The 17731-nt window shown below is 39.4% G+C and overlaps 1 protein-coding gene across 7 annotated transcripts in view; it reads right to left on the reverse strand.

Annotated features, from left to right (window-relative positions):
- Positions 1-17731, reverse strand: part of FRMPD4 (FERM and PDZ domain containing 4) — a 297516-nt gene that overhangs the window by 32670 nt on the left and 247115 nt on the right. The gene's annotated exons all lie outside the window — the stretch shown is intronic.

A 17731-nucleotide genomic window follows, 5' to 3' on the forward strand; every position in this document is an offset into this window, starting at 1 on the left:
AGCATATCCTATGGATCTACATGATAAACCTGGCACAGCACTGAAGACTGCCAACTGTACCATCTATTGTATATGTCACAAGAATGGAGAAACAATGGAATCACTGACTGTGTTTTGTAACTTAAATGTATGTGGACAAACTTATGCCCCTGTGTGACAGTAGAACATATAGGCCATTAAGTTTGCAGAAACAAGGTACATCATCACACTGAAATGTGAGCTATGTCTTTTAAACAACACCCGAAGCACAGTGGCAAAGGCTAAAAAAAACCCAATTGCAGTCTTAGTTTCACCCTGAAATGTCTTTCCTCATTTAAAATGTGGCTAAATTAAAAAAAAAAAAGAGAGAAAGCATACATTACAGTTATTTTATTACCTTTCATACTCACTTAACAACTACCTAATTATTTCTGTGCTCTTTTAGAGTCACTCAAAACCAAACATCTGCAATATCAGCTTAGAAAACAAGTTGCTGACTTTTTGAGTGCTCTGCCATCTGAGTGGCTAACACCAACATCACAGCAAAATATCTCCATGTTTCTTTCATTTCCTGACATAAGAATCAAATAGTGATAACAAGGCTAAAATCTGAAAAATCTGATGGGAATTTGTGATTCATCTCTCTGTTCTTCTCCGTGTCCTGCATGGTGATTATATTTGTCCATTCTCACTACTCCTCACAGCTACTTAGGCTGCAACAAGAAGAGAATATAGATAGTTTAGTTTGAAAATCAAATTAAGTCTATTATAAAGGTTAAAGCTGCATTACTAAGTATCAGGCATTTCGAGCTGCATGAGGCATTAACATTCAGCTACAATGTCAGCCTCTGTGAACTTGAGGCTGGAAATCACTGCCTCTCTTCTGCATCTTGCTAGCTGGAAGAGAGGAAGGGCAAAGGCTAGTGAGGGACATGGGAGAATCCCAGTATCTGAGCCAAACAGAATAAGTGGGTCTGTTATTCATATGCATCCTACAGCAAATATAGCATATAAATAGAATATATATATATATGTTGCTCTTAAGAAGGAAGAATGAAAAATTGTTTATGCTAATTTATAGCTTCTAGCAATTTTACATAGAGAAATACTTGGGTTTTTTCCCACTGAAGATGAACAAATAAAGAATTAATTAAAGCTATAATAAATAATATAGTTTTCAGGGAATACAATTCAGAAAAATCTTCTAACCATAACTTAGCTGTTTCATTCACAATGAACAATAAATTCTGAAACTCTTGTTCTGAAAGAGTTTTTCTCTGTTATTTTAAAATAATCTCTTTCAATTTGGGTTTCACTATTGATGAGAAAGGTCTGAAGTCCACAATTGCAGATTTTGATGCCATGATCTACAGTATGTTTACACAACATTTTTGAAGTAAGGGAATGGAAATCAATGGGTCAGAAGCTAACTAAAAAATGTAACAAGTTACCTCAAATGCCCTATTCAAAGCTAAGGAAAGTGGAAACTATCTTTCAATATTATGAATATTAACACAGTATTCATAAGCAAAGAGTTTGCAAAGTCACTCTCTTGTGGTACATTTTTAATTATTTCATAGAATGAATCACAGGGTTGGAAGGGACCTTAAAATAATTTAGTTACAACTAAGGATCATTTTTATTTGAGCTGAATATATATTTTTAGATAAAACCCATTTCACAGTATTTATATTCATCTAGGGCAGTTATAAATTTCACTTCCCCAGGCTTGAGCAACAGCTCCTGTGGAAGAGTTTTTCCCAGAGATCCAGGTGTATTTATTTCCAGGGATGGACACATCTTCTGGAAGGACGTTGATGGGACATAATAGACCCAATTTAAGGCAGTTTCCTCATTCTCAGTTGTTATTACACAGCACAGACACACAGAGTGAGCCTTGAGGTCCTGTGATGATGCCAACCTGCCTGAGTTGACCTGGGGCACCTTGATAAATGATCAGACAAACTCAGTATTCATGGACACCCGTGAAATAATGTGGAGGGATCCAGGCAGAAAGGGTTTAAGAAGGGTGTGCTGGGCTGTTTTTGTCACAGAAAAAGCAGCACTGTGCAAACAAAAACACCCAAGCTAAAAGCAATCTGCACCAGACAATCCTCCAGCAAGAGACATGGCATGTGGGGCTTTTCCCTTTCCATTTCCAAAGATAACCCTGCAGAACACAAACTACAGGCAATTGTTCCATGACTCTAATTGACAAGTACAACAGATCACACCAAGCTGGAAGCCATGCTACTGTGGGCAGATACCTTTTGGTCTTTTAATTACATCTACCCATAGATAATCACTGTTTTAGCAGCAGGTGAAGCATCAGACCTCTCCAAGCCTAGGAAGATTTTTTACAGAAAAATTTTTAGGTGAACACAGAAAATTATACTTTCTCTAGAGGCTGTCAATACCTGGCAGAACCAACTGCTGGAAAAGTGGTAATGGGATTTCAGTCTCTGCCTGTTCAGCTGACACCTGGGAACTTTCTCTGAAGATCCTGTACACAGTGAGAGATGGGCATTCCTGCCATCACACCACACAGGCAAAGCAGGGTACACCACACACGGCATTACATCCCCAACTCCATCTCAGAAGACAGTTGCAGGAACGCAGCAAGCAGGAAGCATAGCAGGAAGCTCATGATATAGGACACATCACCACAGAGGTGAGGTCTGGGGTCCCAGTTTAGGGAGGACAGGTAACACTGCATGAAATATAATCCAGAAGATGGGGATATGAAGCCAAGGTGCCAAACTTTGGGTTCAGACACATGAAGAACAACTTAAGAGATGAGCATCAGCTTGGATACTGTTTTCTGGAGTTGACAGAACACAATGATCATAGTCCAGGTCTTATTTTTGGAGATCAGAATGTTGCATTGTAATTCCTGGTATCAGAAGGCAGAGACATCACAATCACATTTAGAAAGCTGTGGCTGCCCTGTCTGCTGGTGTTAATGATATTACCTGTCCTTAGCCTTGCTGCCAATGGAGAGAAATACTCTTGACATCCAAGCAACTTCAGCTTGTGAACTCCTGAACCCTACAGTTTAATTTGCATAGCCTGCTGCTTCACAAAGTCATTAAAATTTAAGTGTGCCATCAAATATGTGAGGGCTTGCAACAGCAGAAGCAATCTGCACAAGAACTTGGGAATTTCACAAGAATCCTGATTGAATGCTTGAGCCCTAAAAACTGTGTAAGTAATGGATGCTTGAAACAGCCACTGCCACATAAAGTATAAAACACATAAGGATGGGATTATTACAACACTGCAGGATCAAACAGCAGCAGAAACACAGCTGAGTGAAAAGATGCTCTGATTCAAACATAAATAACTTCAATAATAGCATACTGAAAATTACTGTCAAAGCAAATTGTGTTCTGTATAAATGTTCTTTATTTTAAAGCCCTGGCATGGTGTGAAAGTCAATCTTTAAAATTGTCACAGTCTACTGCTGGCACTAATTGGAACCCTTGTTGGTAATCTCTATAAGGGGTCAGGGAGTGAATGTGTCTGCAGGCTGAATTACACTCGCTTCCTCTGACAGAAGTGGTCCCTTCAGATCAGGGCTGTGGCACACTGGTGGGCTTTCATACAGCAGATGCCATCTCAGATATCTCTGCAATAAAGGCTTTGAGAATAAAAACGTCTCCTCTTCTTTAAAGCTGTTCATCTGTCAAGCTTTCACATGTACCAAATTCACACTGTTTCCTTCTGTATTAGCACTGTGGCAAGGTGAGCCCTATAAAGTTGTTGAATTTCAGTGCTGTATGATGACTATATTTACCTCTTGTCAAAATAAACCCTCCTCTCACAAATACTCAAAGTTTTCCAGTTGCTCATATTTTAAACTTTAAGGCTGTTAAAACTTTGCAACTGAGCTACTAAAATGTTGATCAAACAGTAAATACTTGTGTATGCTGTAAATACCTGTGCATGCTGTAGAGGAGTGCTTTGGCCAAGCTGCTTGAATACCAACAGCAGCGTTACACTTCTGTGTAACTTCTGAGCAATGTTACCTGCTCCTTACTACACTGGCCTTCAATTAATTCTTGAGGTCACCTCTACGTATTGGCAATATGCAGAAAACTTGACATTGAGGTGCCTTCCTTAGATAATCATTTTCCTACTTACACAGATTTATGATGGCCTCCCTCAACCCCTGAGAGCACTTAGGGTAAAACTTCAAGATGGAGCCGACAACATATTAGGAGTTACTACACTGGAGTTCTCTGATCCAACAGAAGCTGTATGTGCTTATTTTGGTCAGCGTATCAAAAAACAACCAAGAGCCAGAAGAGCATTTGTGTGAATCCGATGGACTGAGACTGTCACCAGGTCCAACTGTTGGCATACCACTGCCAACACCATCACCACATCAATTAATTCATGCTGCATGAAGATGCCATACAGCCAAGGAAAAAAAATGCAGTGCTTATTCCCCTATTAATTAATTGTTCAGCTGTCCTCTTCTAATTAGACTTTCTACACATTAGTTTTAAAGGATCAAAGGCAGACAAAATGAGATAATATTGGTCTCTCAGGTCACTCATCCAGGCCAATGTTCCAGTGCTAGTTTTTCTATCATTAACCACCAAAGTCTCAAAAGCTCTGAGGAAACGTTAATTTTCAAAGTGTAATAAAGAAAATGAATATGAGGCAGACCCAAGATGTCTATTGATGATGTATCTTGAGAAATGGTTCTATGGAGCTTTAATACAATACTAGCAAAGTAAAATATTTGCATAAGAGTTTGGTCTCACCATGGAAAGGTCAGTTCTAGTCTCTTGAAAATTTCTCATCTTTATTTGTCAGACTCTGCTGTTTCCATCAGACTACAATTACTTTTAAATGGCATATCTGTGAGCATTTTGTGTAAGCCCTTTCAGACAATTTCTAAGTGAGCTAAGTGCAATTCTGCTCTCCCATTCAGCAGCTGTCCATGCACAGATCCAGCAGATACACAACACCTGCCCACTTCTCACAATGTTGAGGGATGTTAAACCACGCAGTCAGTTTGGGTTCAGTCATCCTTTGCACTGGCATTCTTATTGAGGATGTCCAGGAACTTGGGCTGTAACAAAACAGCAAAGTTGCAGAACAAAATGCACAACATGGTGAATTCTAACCGTTCCAGAAAATCCAGCCCAATGCTGATAGAACAGACGATGCTTTGAAAGAGTGGCATGAACCACTCACCTGAGGAAGCCACTAAAGTCTTTCATAACCAGCAACGGTTATTAAATACATTCAATTACTTCATCATTTCTTGTGTTCAGTTTTCAAAAACAGAGCCATCATGATATTTCTATAGTAGCATACATTTTCATATAAAGTTTAATTTTAAAAATGCTAAATGTAATAACAACACCCTTCTGTTTTCTAAAATCGCTTCTAAATTTTTGTAAATATATATGGATGGTCAAACTGAGTTCAGAGTTCACTTACTTGGGAGACAGAAAGAAAAGAAATACAACATCTTGAGAACGCCTCTGTACAGGTCTCTTATATTCCTCTACATTATCTGAACTAGAATAAAATAAACTTTCTCATGCTCTCCTGAATTTCCAGCACTTGTTTAGACACCTTGATGCAGTCATATAGTCTCTTGAATTTTTATTTCAATTTTGTTTCAATAGTGGAAACAGATAAAATAATTAAGGTTAAGGCTGAAGGGTACCATGAGACAACTTTTCAAACCGTGGAAATTGGTGTTACTCCATTCACTTATCTCAGTATAACACAGAGATTATCGATATGATCTAGCAATTGAAAAGGATGTTTCAGGGAGTAAACATAATTCTAACATTCACATAATGAAGCCTTGTTGATTTCATCTTCTTTCTTTCAAAGAGATGTTATGTACATTTTCATTTAGAAAGAATTTCTGTCTCTGGTGGCTTATTTTTAATGCCTGTTTTTGCTGACACTATGTTAGAAGGCAACAATCATCACTTTACTCAATAATTTTTTTTCTCTAGTCTGGATGCAGCAGATATGCTCCATGAGAAGGGAAAGTTTTGAGATAATTTGTGCTGGGCTATTTCTCTTCATTTTAAGTGGTAGAGCAGCTTAAACTTATTGTAGCAGGGGTCCCCCTCGGGTAATAATTAGCATTGACACCCATGTTTGCAGAAGGTTGAACAAAAGCTTTATTAAGCTATACTATATGACACTATACTAAAACCTAAACTACTATTATGCTAAAGAAAAACCCGTGACCCTTACAGACAGTCCCGATACAGTGTGACTCCAATTGGTCAAATGAAATCAAAACACCATCGCCAGAGTCCAATTAAGAAATCCCTCTTTGGCAAACAATCTCCATAACACATTCCACATGTGCCAAACAACAGATGTAGCAAATGAAGATAAGAATTGTTTTTCTTCTTTCTCTGAGCTTTCTCACAGCCTTCCCCAGGATTTTCCTGGGAAAGTCTGTGTCTCTATTCAAAGGATATGTGAATACCACATAAACTCAGCCTAGAAGTCAACAAAAACTTCATGGCACAGCTAATGGCTATTTTTGCAGAAATGTAAGTCTGTGCCCAGGTTAAAACTACACTGATGATCAAACAAGCAAGGTGCAGCTCTGCTGTCACAAACCATTAATCCAAAGCTGGACTGGAGAGTGACTGCCTATGGATTTGAAGGAAAGCCTCCTTGCTGGGATGGCTACAGCATTTTCTGGAGCAGGAAAAGCAATATTGCTGTCTTCCACAATGAACACTGCCTCTAGCAGAGCTCTTGTTTGCCTGCCTGGCCTTCACAAAACTTAGGCAATTGATATACTGATACTAATATAATGCAAATTTTACTTCATTAGCACTTATATTCTCCCAACAGTTTCTCCTCTACTCTGATTTTTGACATAGATGGACATACTTTGGACAGAGAAGATCTACCATACATGCTGATGCACTATATTGTATAGTTTTGTACAGTATATTCTAGATACTATGGCAGTTAACAAAAACAATTTTTGGATATCAATAAAAACAACTGTTTAATAAAATGCATTATCTAATGCCAAACACCTTGTATAAATAATTATATCAATGAATTAAAATAAACACTAGCATGACTTGTTCCTTGCTGAGAAACAAGGAAATCACATACTCTAGAATTATACTTCAAATTGGAAATACGAAACTAAAAGAAAAGATAGCTGCAGATGTCAGAAACTATAGAGGAGCAATGCCAGTATCTGTATAATTGCAAAAGCGATTTATGGGAGTTGCATGTTGAAGAGGACGAAAGATCACTAAAGATGAGAAAACCTTACAGATATTTTTACTATGTGACAAATTAACCATAATCTTTTATGATCAGAGCTTCACTTTCATTTGTACTGAAGAATTAGAAACCATTACAGCTGCTATTCATAATCTCTACAGCACTGGCATTTTCATTTTCACATTTGGGCATTGTGTATGTAGTAATGAAAGGTCAGGCATTCACACACATCCTTCATTCCTGAAGCTATTAAATTTTTTCTTTCCTTGAATGCTTTTCAAATAGCAGAACATGAGATAAATTTTGCTGATTAAATGTTAAATGCTTTAGGATCATCTTGTTTTAGAGAGTTATCTGAGTTTTTATTAATAATGCATAACATTCACTTAAGGTTATTTTGTGTTGGAAGTCCTTCACAGCATTATCTTAGCTCAAAGTAATTCAGCCAATAAAGAAAAAGAAATTAGAAGAGGAAGATGCAATCGGAAATGAGACAAAGCTCTTGAATTCTGAAGAATGCTGTATTTTAAGCACTATATTATATACTGTTCTCAGTTCAATACTATTGGCTTTATCATTGTTTCTTAAAAAAAACCCACATTCATTCAAAGAGTGATGGTATTTTTCTTTCAGATGTCTGAACATTATTACTTTTGCTTTTCAGTCTTATCTGCTTTTTTGGGACCAAACTATCTGAGCCAATCTAAGAGCATCTCAATCCTTTGTTATGGAACACAATGCTAGAATAATGTCTTAAATAATTACAGGTTGCTGGAAATGGTTTTAAGAAGTAAATGTTTGAACAAAACAAGATTCATTCAATTCCTCATTAAGAAAAGTTTCAGCAGTGTCTTGAGCATTATGGGTTTTATTATTAGTATTACTGTAATTATCATTATGTCTGCAAGGTTAGACAATTGATGGATACTGAGCTGCAGAGACTAATGCAGAATGATTTTTGCTTACTGCATCTGGAATAGAAAATTGATTGGTCAGATGCCAAAGACATATCCATGTGCCACTGGAACAGTATAAGCGATGGCAAACGTGACTTCATAATGATTTGAAGGAGCAGCCAAAGGGGCTACCTTCACACAGCACACTAATTCAGACAGCAGTCCCAAAGTGCAAACTCTTTGGTTATATTTATATCCTCAACATTATTTAATTTATTTAAGAAGTAGACTGACAGGAGAAGAAATTGAGACAGAACTTCTGCCAGACAATTAACCACCTGTTCCTGTTAAATTGCATTAGTTATTAAAAAGTCCTGCCATGAATATATACCATGTATCTGGAATGTTTCAAATTCAAAGGTTCATGTCCTTTTTAAAAAAATTATTTAAAGGAAAAATGTATTTACTGCGCTAAAATCAATTAGATATAACTTAAAAAATCTATTCTCTTTAAAGCTTTGTCCAATCTTTCAAAATCATATTATTAATTGTAATTTAATAAATCTTATTATTTATGCTGGTTAACCTAAAAATCCATTTATGCTGCTATACCTTTTATGTACTTCCCTTTTTATGTATCACTAGAACAATACATATTTTTTTTTCCATTTTTCTTGGGACAAAAAATCACTAGTATGAGTTTCTCTGAAAACTTTCAAAGCAAATGTATGCTGCTCATAAACATGGTCATTAAGACAAAACTTAATTATACTTAAGCAGAAATTCTTCCCTGATAAATGCAAATATATTGTAAATTAGAGAGGGGGAACGAATGTTTGAAAAGGGGAAAAGAAAATTGCTCTGCAGACTCAAACCAAGCATAAAATGCTGAATGGTTGCATTCTTCTATCCACACAGAAAATGAAGACATAATTGCAGTGCAGTCGGACACAGAGATGTGAGCTCTAGTCTAGATGGGTAACACCAGCAGTAAAAATACGATGCGAGTCTCTTCAGTATCGGTTCTAAAACCGCCCCCGCTTGCCGAGCCAAGCCGATGTTTTGGTGCCCGCACCCGGCAGATTCAAGTTCGCTTGGGGACACGATTCACACAGGGGCCGTGCCCCGGCCCGCCCCAGCCCGCCGCCTTCGCAGCGTCGCCACGCTCTGCGCCGCAGGATAGGGGAAAAAAAAACAAAAAAAAAAAGCTGAAAATGAACCAATTTATCCCTGTCCTCTCCCGCTCCTTAGGAGCTGCGGGTAACAGTCAGGGCCGAAGGAAAGGACAGTAAAACAACTCTGCTCTTCAGGAAAACAGTAAGGGGGAGGGAAGCTGTTCACGGGGGAGGTGAATCACACAGCTCACCACTTAGCTGCAGCCAGAAGGTGGTAGGAGGGAAGATGCGTACTGGTGTAGGGGATAAAGAAGAGGGGACTGACTCGATGTGACTTGCTAAACTGATTTCATAGGTATTTCGCACACCATATATTTGGTGTACTTGTCAGCTGTATTTCGCACACCATATACTTGGTGTACTTGTACTTGCTCGCCGTACGGCTGACAGGGCGCTGCTGCTGCAGCCCGCAGGAGTGCCCGAGCCGCCGCCCTGCACTGGGGGCTCAGAGCGGCGGCGCCGGGGACAGAGCCTGTCCTGGCACAGCCCCTGCTCCCGGCACGGCTCCTCTGCCCAACCAAGCGATTGCTTGGCACAAAACAGTGAGGCGAGTCGTCTTACGCAAGCCGTCTCTAAGCAGAAGCCATGGCAGCGAAGGGGCGAGGGCCCATCGCCGCTGCCGCCTCTCCTGTGGCCGGCGCTCTGAACCAGCCCGTCCGAGCCCATCGCCCTGGGCGCCGGGCGGCGCTGGCAGCGCGGGCGGCGCTCGCTGCCGGCAGCTCTCTGGGGTGGAGCACGCAGGCACTCACTGTGAGCTGCAAATGAGCCGAAGGGAGCGATGGCAACCCAGGGGCTCTGCTGGTCCAGCCAGCACGACCAGCCACGCCGCGCACCCATCCAAACAGAAGATTCACCTCAAGCTGTCTCAGAGCATGAGGGACCACAGCTCAAAGCACTTCTCTAGATGCTTTCTGAAATCAGAGGGACAGCTGCAAATAGCTTCTCCCATCACCAGCATCCTCAGCAAGGTTATAGGCAGCTAGTTTGGGCTAAAGGCCTGGTTTTAAAGACTTGGAGATCATAAAGATGGATTTTCAATCAGGTGTGAGAGAAGTTTTGTTGTTCAGAAATTACCCTGGCCTGTCAAACACACAAACAGAGCAACAGGCTCTGTGGGCTGCACACAGGCTTTTAGGCATCTAGAGTCAGCTACCTGGCCTTTGGATACTGCAGGGCTTGCTCTTGTATTCTGAGCCAACTCATGCTATGCTGCATAAAAATGTATCCTGTATTAGCCATGTAAACAACTTCACCAAGTTTGAGAAGGTGCATGAAGGTGCCCTTCCTACAGAATAACTCCTATAAAAAACAGCCTTGGGGTCTGCAGATTTCTTCTCTTGGATGAACATCCCATTTTCCTCTTTAACAGCTTGTACTTCTGTTTCATCAATAGTATGTTGAGGACTTTCATTTAAAGCTACCTCATGAACTTTAGGCATCACAAATATCCCTAACTTCAGCTGCAACCATGAGATAAGCATAAAAAAAAAGCGCTTCAAAAACCTGCTTGACTTGTACACACTGACAACAATCTATCTGTGCAGGAATAAATTCCTTGTTCCAAGGACATGCATTAAAATTCAGTTCTCAAAGGGGACATAGGAGTGGATTTAGCATGGAAGGATATATGTTCTTTAAGGGCAACAGGTCAAGCCTCAAGATTAAAAATAGACTTGTCAAAATTGAGTCTGACAGAAATCACTGTATCTCTATGTTCCAATGGATATAATATTCTTCATTATGTAGTCAAAAAGTAATTTTTTGAGTTTAATTAGACTGCAAATATGATTTTTAAGAAGAAAATTGAATCACTATTTCAAAATTACATTTACTGCTAATGCTAGAGTGCCAAATTATGAGTATTGGCTGGCAGATTCTTTACATCTACAAGTCAGTAGTCTTTTGCATACATGTAAGCAAGGAGAACAGTTATGAGTCCATCCTCAGGTATAATTTTGGCCTTTAAGTCAGCAAAAAGAAGATGAAAGCAAGAGCAAGATCTAAACAGAGAGGTCACAGGACACTGATGATGCATTTTTATCACCTGCAGCCCTAACTAGACACCAAACTGCCCATATGCATGTCACTACTTCCTTATGTCACACATGGCAAGAGAAGAATAATAATAATGAAAAATAGTTCAAATTTACTAATCTGTTATTCTACAAAAAATAATCCAACTACTAGAAATCTTTTAAACCTTGCAAATCCTTTTAAAAATTTTTTCTTTGTCTTTTTTTTATTTTCAATATACTTTTCATTCCCTAATTCTGTCCTATCCTAACTAAAAGATAATCTCTCGGCAAAAGCTCTTTATCTAAAGGAGCAACATCCACAAAAGCATATAAGGAAAAGAGGCAGGGGAGAGAAGCATATTTATAGAATCACACTCTCAAAGCTAATCATTAAAACAAAAAGTGGAGGAGGAGATCAGAGAGGTTTGAGAGGGTTTATTTTGTTTATTTTCCTCCCTCTACCCTCTCCCCAGCTGCAGCTTCCAAAGAGTCATTCAAAGGTCATACCTTCCCCATGGGTCTTCTAAAGATCTGAACTCCAGAAGGAAAGTTTCAGGAAGGTCACCTGTGAAGGGAATCTTTGCTCTTCAAAATCTGTAAATTCACCATTTGAAGGACATACTATTCACATCTTTAAAGGCAATTATAAACAACCCACAATCCACTCTCCTAGTTCTTTGATTCATCCATTCATTGAGACCAAATATTCAACTTTTGCTTTGCTGTTCTGCATGCTGCTGCTGCCAGTATGATTAACCTATTCAGTGAGCCTGACACACTTCAGCAATCTGGAACATGGGGTGGTGACTTTGTACTTCCCTCACAGTGCTGCTGCTGCCACCTTGTACATCAAAGCAGTGCTTTCCATGAGCAGAGGCCTAAAGACCTCTTTCTGTTCTGTGCATGGGCAAAGAATTCCAGGTGTCCCAAAGGCTCTGTGTATTGCAACAGCCTGCACAACAAAGTCATTGGTTACTCAAAGCCAGCCACTGGAGATGCTTATGGATCCCTACAGCTGGGTGACATGACCTTAGACCTTCCACTCCTTTTTATCTCGCTAGCAGAGGGCTGGCTCTTGGAGGCAGTGAAAGCAAAGTCACCCTCCCTGAGCTGCCTCCCTTGAGCTCGCTATGGGGAGCACAGGAAGAAGGGATGACTCTTCTCCAAGCTGAAATCTTTTCTTCCTGTGTCCTAGGCTGCTTCAGATGCCATTTAGTGGCTGTCCATCTACCCATTATTAAGAAGTAATTTTGAAAATTATACTACTCTGGAAATGTAAGAGTCCCTTCCCTTTGCAGAGTAAGTGTCAGATCCACACAGAGTCATTCCCAATCCAAGGGAAATGGAAAGATGATGATCACTCTATAGTTTTCACTTGAAAAAAGTCATATTTTATATATTCATTAAGGAGGTCTTTGATTATGTGTGCAGCCAATGATGACTGAAGGGAAGAACCTACAGAACCTCTAGGTTCTTGTTGTGCTGCTTTTTAAAGGAAATTCAGGACTGTTGCGGAAAGTGCAGTAAAAATCAAGGGAAGAAAAAAAGTGCTCATGCTTTTTCTAATTAAAAGGGTTGTAGAAACAGATTCTTCCCCAAGAAAGAATATTCTGTACACAAGTCATTGCGTGCTCTCTCTGACCTTTCTCTGAAACAACTGGAGCCAGGTCTATCAAATACAACATGTAGCAATAAAGGATCTCAGATCTATTTGGGCTTGGTGATTCCTAAATGGCTGTTTTCCTCTTCCAAGTGATTAACTTTATCATAAAGCTTGTGATAATGCTCACATTCAGGGGTTACCCAGTACAGACTGTATTGACATTTTTTGTTGCATTTACTACTCATCAAAGTTCTCCTGATCTTCAGCAATCACCACCAATGTATTTGTTATATGGAATGTAAGTTCTAAATAGAATGAACCTTCTCTGCACAAAATGCTTAGTTCAGGAAAGAAAATGAGTTCACTGCAAACCATGTGACAATATGTGCTATAAAGATGGGTGTTATCAATTAACAACATATTTTGTTTTACTTATTGAAGTTTTAATTTAATAGGTCAGAATTTGAAACTGAGGCATTGCTGATTCAGCCTGCTTTGTGTTTTCATCTCTAGCACTGTATTGATACCTGGAAAATTAAACCAGCTAACTTAAGGAAAGTGAAAGCAGAAACATGAAAAGCAATGAAATTTGATTTCAAAAACTTTCCGTTATTACAGAGAAGATGGTAGTAATAATGCAGATAAAGGTAATTATTACAATCCATCAGATAAATGGTCAAACTGCACATAACACTTGTGAGGAAGAGGATGAAGACAAAATTAGGAGGGATGTGGCAAAGGCACAATCACCCTTTTCTCCTCCTCTAACCTCTTTTCATAGTAAAACAGCCTCAGGGAAAAGAAGATGCACTGATTTATATCAGAAACTTTATCTCAGTGCTGTCAAACTCATGCATTAAATAATGGTGTATCAAAGCCTACCATGACTTCAAAGCCATGATGCCAGCTATGATAAACTTCTATCTTTTGTTCTTGCATTCTAGGTCTTTCTGAGCTCATGATTTTATGCTTTCTGCAGTCAAGAAGACCATGCTCTTCCACTGAAACAACACTGGGACTTTTGTCCATTCACCTGAATACCATAACTCATAATGAAGTACCTAACAGTTTAATTTGGACTCATGAAAGAAACAGAGAAAGTGCCTGCTTCCAAATGCCCGCTTTTTTTCCAGCTCCTACATAAAAAAATCCTCTAGTTTTTTTCTGTTCTAGCTAGCAAGTGATGTTGAAGGGTGATATTGCAAACTATGATAGCTCTCAGGTGCAGCCCATGAGCGCCTGCACCCTACCCCAGAGATGCTGATGTGAAATCACTTCAAACATAAAGTGATGCAGTGAAAAAATGGTAGGAAAGTCAGTACACAGACCATTGTACTGATGGACAGAATGAACACAAACATTTTAAACCTCTATATGTTTTCATTTACAGGTTGGGGAATGAACAGATCAAGGGCAGCCCTGTTGAGGAGGACTTGGGGGGCTGTAGATGAGAGGCTGGATTTGACCTGGTAAAATGGACTTGTAGCCCAGAAAATCAAACATGGCCTGGGCTGCATCAAAAGCAGTGTGGCCAGCAGAGTGAGGGAGGAGATTCTGCCCCTCTGTTCTCATGAACAGCTGCATCCAGCTCTGAGATCCCAAGCACTGAAAGGACAGGGACCTGTTAGAGCAAGTCCAGAGGAGGCCACCAAGATGATCAGAGGGACGGAGGACCTCTCCTGTGGGGAAAGGCTGAGAGAATTGGGATTGTTCAGCCTCTAGAAGAGAAGGCTTTGGGGTGACCTGATTGTGGCCTTCCAAGACCTGAAGGGAGCCTACAAGAAAGATGGAGAGAGGCATGTAGTGACAGGACAAGGGGCAGTGGCTGAAAGAGAGTAGGTTTAGACTAGATATTAGGAAGAAATTCTTTACCCTGAGGGTGCTGAGGCACTGGAATAAGTTGTGCAGGAAAGCTGTAGATATCCCATCCCTGGAAGTGTTCAAGGCCAGGTTGGATGGAGCTCTGAGCAACCTCTGTCTAGTGGAAAGATGTGCCTGTCCATGGCAGGGGGTTGGAACTGGATGATATTTGAGGTGCTTTCCAACCCAGGCCATTCTACAATTCTATGATTTATTTACAATTGTCATTTGTTGTAATTTCTACTGTCATAAAACCTCATGCTGGAAAAACTCTTCCAGTGTCCCTCTCCTCTCCTCTCCTCTCCTCTCCTCTCCTCTCCTCTCCTCTCCTCTCCTCTCCTCTCCTCTCCTCTCCTCTCCTCTCCTCTCCTCTCCTCTCCTCTCCTCTCCTCTCCTCTCCTCTCCTCTCCTCTCCTCTCCTCTCCTCTCCTCTCCTCTCCTCTCCTCTCCTCTCCTCTCCTCTCCTCTCCTCTCCTCTCCTCTCCTCTCCTCTCCTCTCCTCTCCTCCTTTTGTTTTGCAACATATAGCATTACCTTAAGAATGGGTCTGGTCTACTTGAAATATCTGATTTTTATGTTGTGTTTTCTGAAAAAAAAAAACGAATGGTGCCTTACTGAGTTTCAGAGAAGGGAGGGTGATGGGAAAGGGACCTGAAGAGGCTGGCATGGGTTATCACTGGGAATGGCATATCCCCTGAACTACCCTAGATCAAATAGGAAAACATTTTATTAAAGCCTGTTATTCCACCATTTGTCAGCTGTATTGTAAAATTAGGAGGCTACAAGTAGAACCACTACAAGTAATCCATGGGATAATCATTAAACAGTCTGATTCAAACCCCACTGAAATCCACCAAAAGACTTCCATCATCTTCAGAAGGCTTTGGATCAGTCATGTTGTTGGAGGATGAACATTGCTCCATTGTTCCATCCCAGGAAAATTACACAAAAAAGCACAACAGGCAGCAAAGCAACACCTTTCCTGCCACTTTTAAAACACCTTTGTCAAATTTTCCCTTAACAAAGCCTTAAGCAAGTAGGGACTTCTTGTCAGAAAGCAAGATATAAACATTTCTAGAAGTAGGCAGTATGTATTTTAGCATGTGTATTATGGACACATCATTTTAGCATGTATATTTATGGACATATCAACATATAAAATATTCATGATGTTTAGAGCTGTCCTTAAACAAAAAGACCAGGCATTACTCTCTGTGCCTGCAAAAACAAATCCACCACGTATCTTCGGTAAACAAAAATTAGTTCATTTAAAAAGCTGTAGAATTGCTTTATTTGCACTTGACTGTTTAACACCCAAGAGTTTCAATAGATCTGGCACTGGCAGGAGAGGGTGAAACAACACTATTACTTTCTCTGTATTATGCTTAATAATTATAAAATGCTGTGTTTTATTGCTCCATTTGCAATAAGAATATTGCTAAACAATTATCTTAACAAATGTACTTTTGATGGAAGAGCCACTGATGTTTGTCTTTATAAATTAAGCTAGTCATAAAAGTCCATATTTATAATAGTATTACCTTATTTGAAATAACAAAATAGTCCATTGGTGGTGCACTATGAGCACCTACTGGGAAATTCATGGAACCTGCCTCATATATTAGATATCTAAATGAACAGCCTTGATAAAAGCATTTTTTTTCTCCTCATTGTTAATAACATATATACAAAAGTACTATAATTATCCTAAAGCAGCAGCTGGAAAAAAAAAAACTCTCATGGAGATATTGGTAATCTGTCAGGAAGAGAGTACAGTGAAGAGAGCAGACAACTAAAAATCCAAATATTCTTTTCTTGAAACAATTTAATTGTTCAAAAGCATCTATCAAATACTTACACAAGCAAATATTAGAATATTTTCCTCAAATTTAGTATTTAGTCAATAGACTATAATTTCTATGGAATATTTTGAAGAGTAGAATATGAAAATATTTAAAAAATATACAGTACAGCAGCTATTCAAAGAAGTTACTGCACACTGCCCTTTGATAAAACATAATCTTTCTAATCAAGGGATTAGTAAAAAAAACTGTTGCTTAAATAAAAAATAAGTTTTAGATCAATAAATCCTATCAGATTAAGGCAATCATGCCATATTCTTGACCACAGTACAACCAAACTAAATTATTACTTCTTCCTACTGTTTCTGACATTCAGAGCTATACTTCTCAAAACAGAATTTCAGGGCAGAAAAAAAGAAATAGTACTGAAATACACTGTAAACTGTCTATGTTCAGCATTGTGTACCAGAAAAGTAACTCCGTGTCATCCTGTATTTGACTTCCACTGAAAAACCAGGTCATGAGCCCCAGCGAAAAAATACACACCTCAAAAAACGAAAAAACAAACAAAACACCAATCAAATAAAAGAAAGAACCTGAAAAATAATTTTAAAAAAAGTAATGTCCTGCGTAGCATCAGTATCTGTTGAGGCTGCAAGTCAGAAGACATCCAGCTGTGGGCAAGCCTTTGAAAGGCTCTGGGCAGCACTAAGCGCAGATAGACAGAATACAGGCATGGGTTACAGCGAACAAGAGCCCAAGAGCAGAAATTTACTGCTGTAAGAGAGAGCTACTCATTTTTCCTCCTTCCTGGAAAACTCACATCTTCCCCAAAAGGACTGATAGTCCCAAAGGAGTAAGTACAGCTTACTCAACTCCTCAAAGTCCAGATTCAGGGATGAGACAGAGCAGTCTTACTATTCTGATGCACTCAGAGATCCAGGACCAACACACAACTTATATCTGTCTTGGTCCAAGCACAAACTTCCCGGCTAAGCGTTGCTGGTAGATGTTTTGTAAAGGCCTTATGTTATGCTAGAGCTATAGCACATCTTTCCAAACAGATAAAAGTTTATAATTTAAAGACTTGAAATGATGAGGAATGACCACAGTTCTCTCTATCTCTTATCTCTCACAATGTTATTAGCTGTGATTT

The sequence above is a fragment of the Anomalospiza imberbis genome, chromosome 2 (genome assembly GCF_031753505.1).
Source record: "Anomalospiza imberbis isolate Cuckoo-Finch-1a 21T00152 chromosome 2, ASM3175350v1, whole genome shotgun sequence".
Classification (NCBI taxonomy): domain Eukaryota; kingdom Metazoa; phylum Chordata; class Aves; order Passeriformes; family Viduidae; genus Anomalospiza; species Anomalospiza imberbis.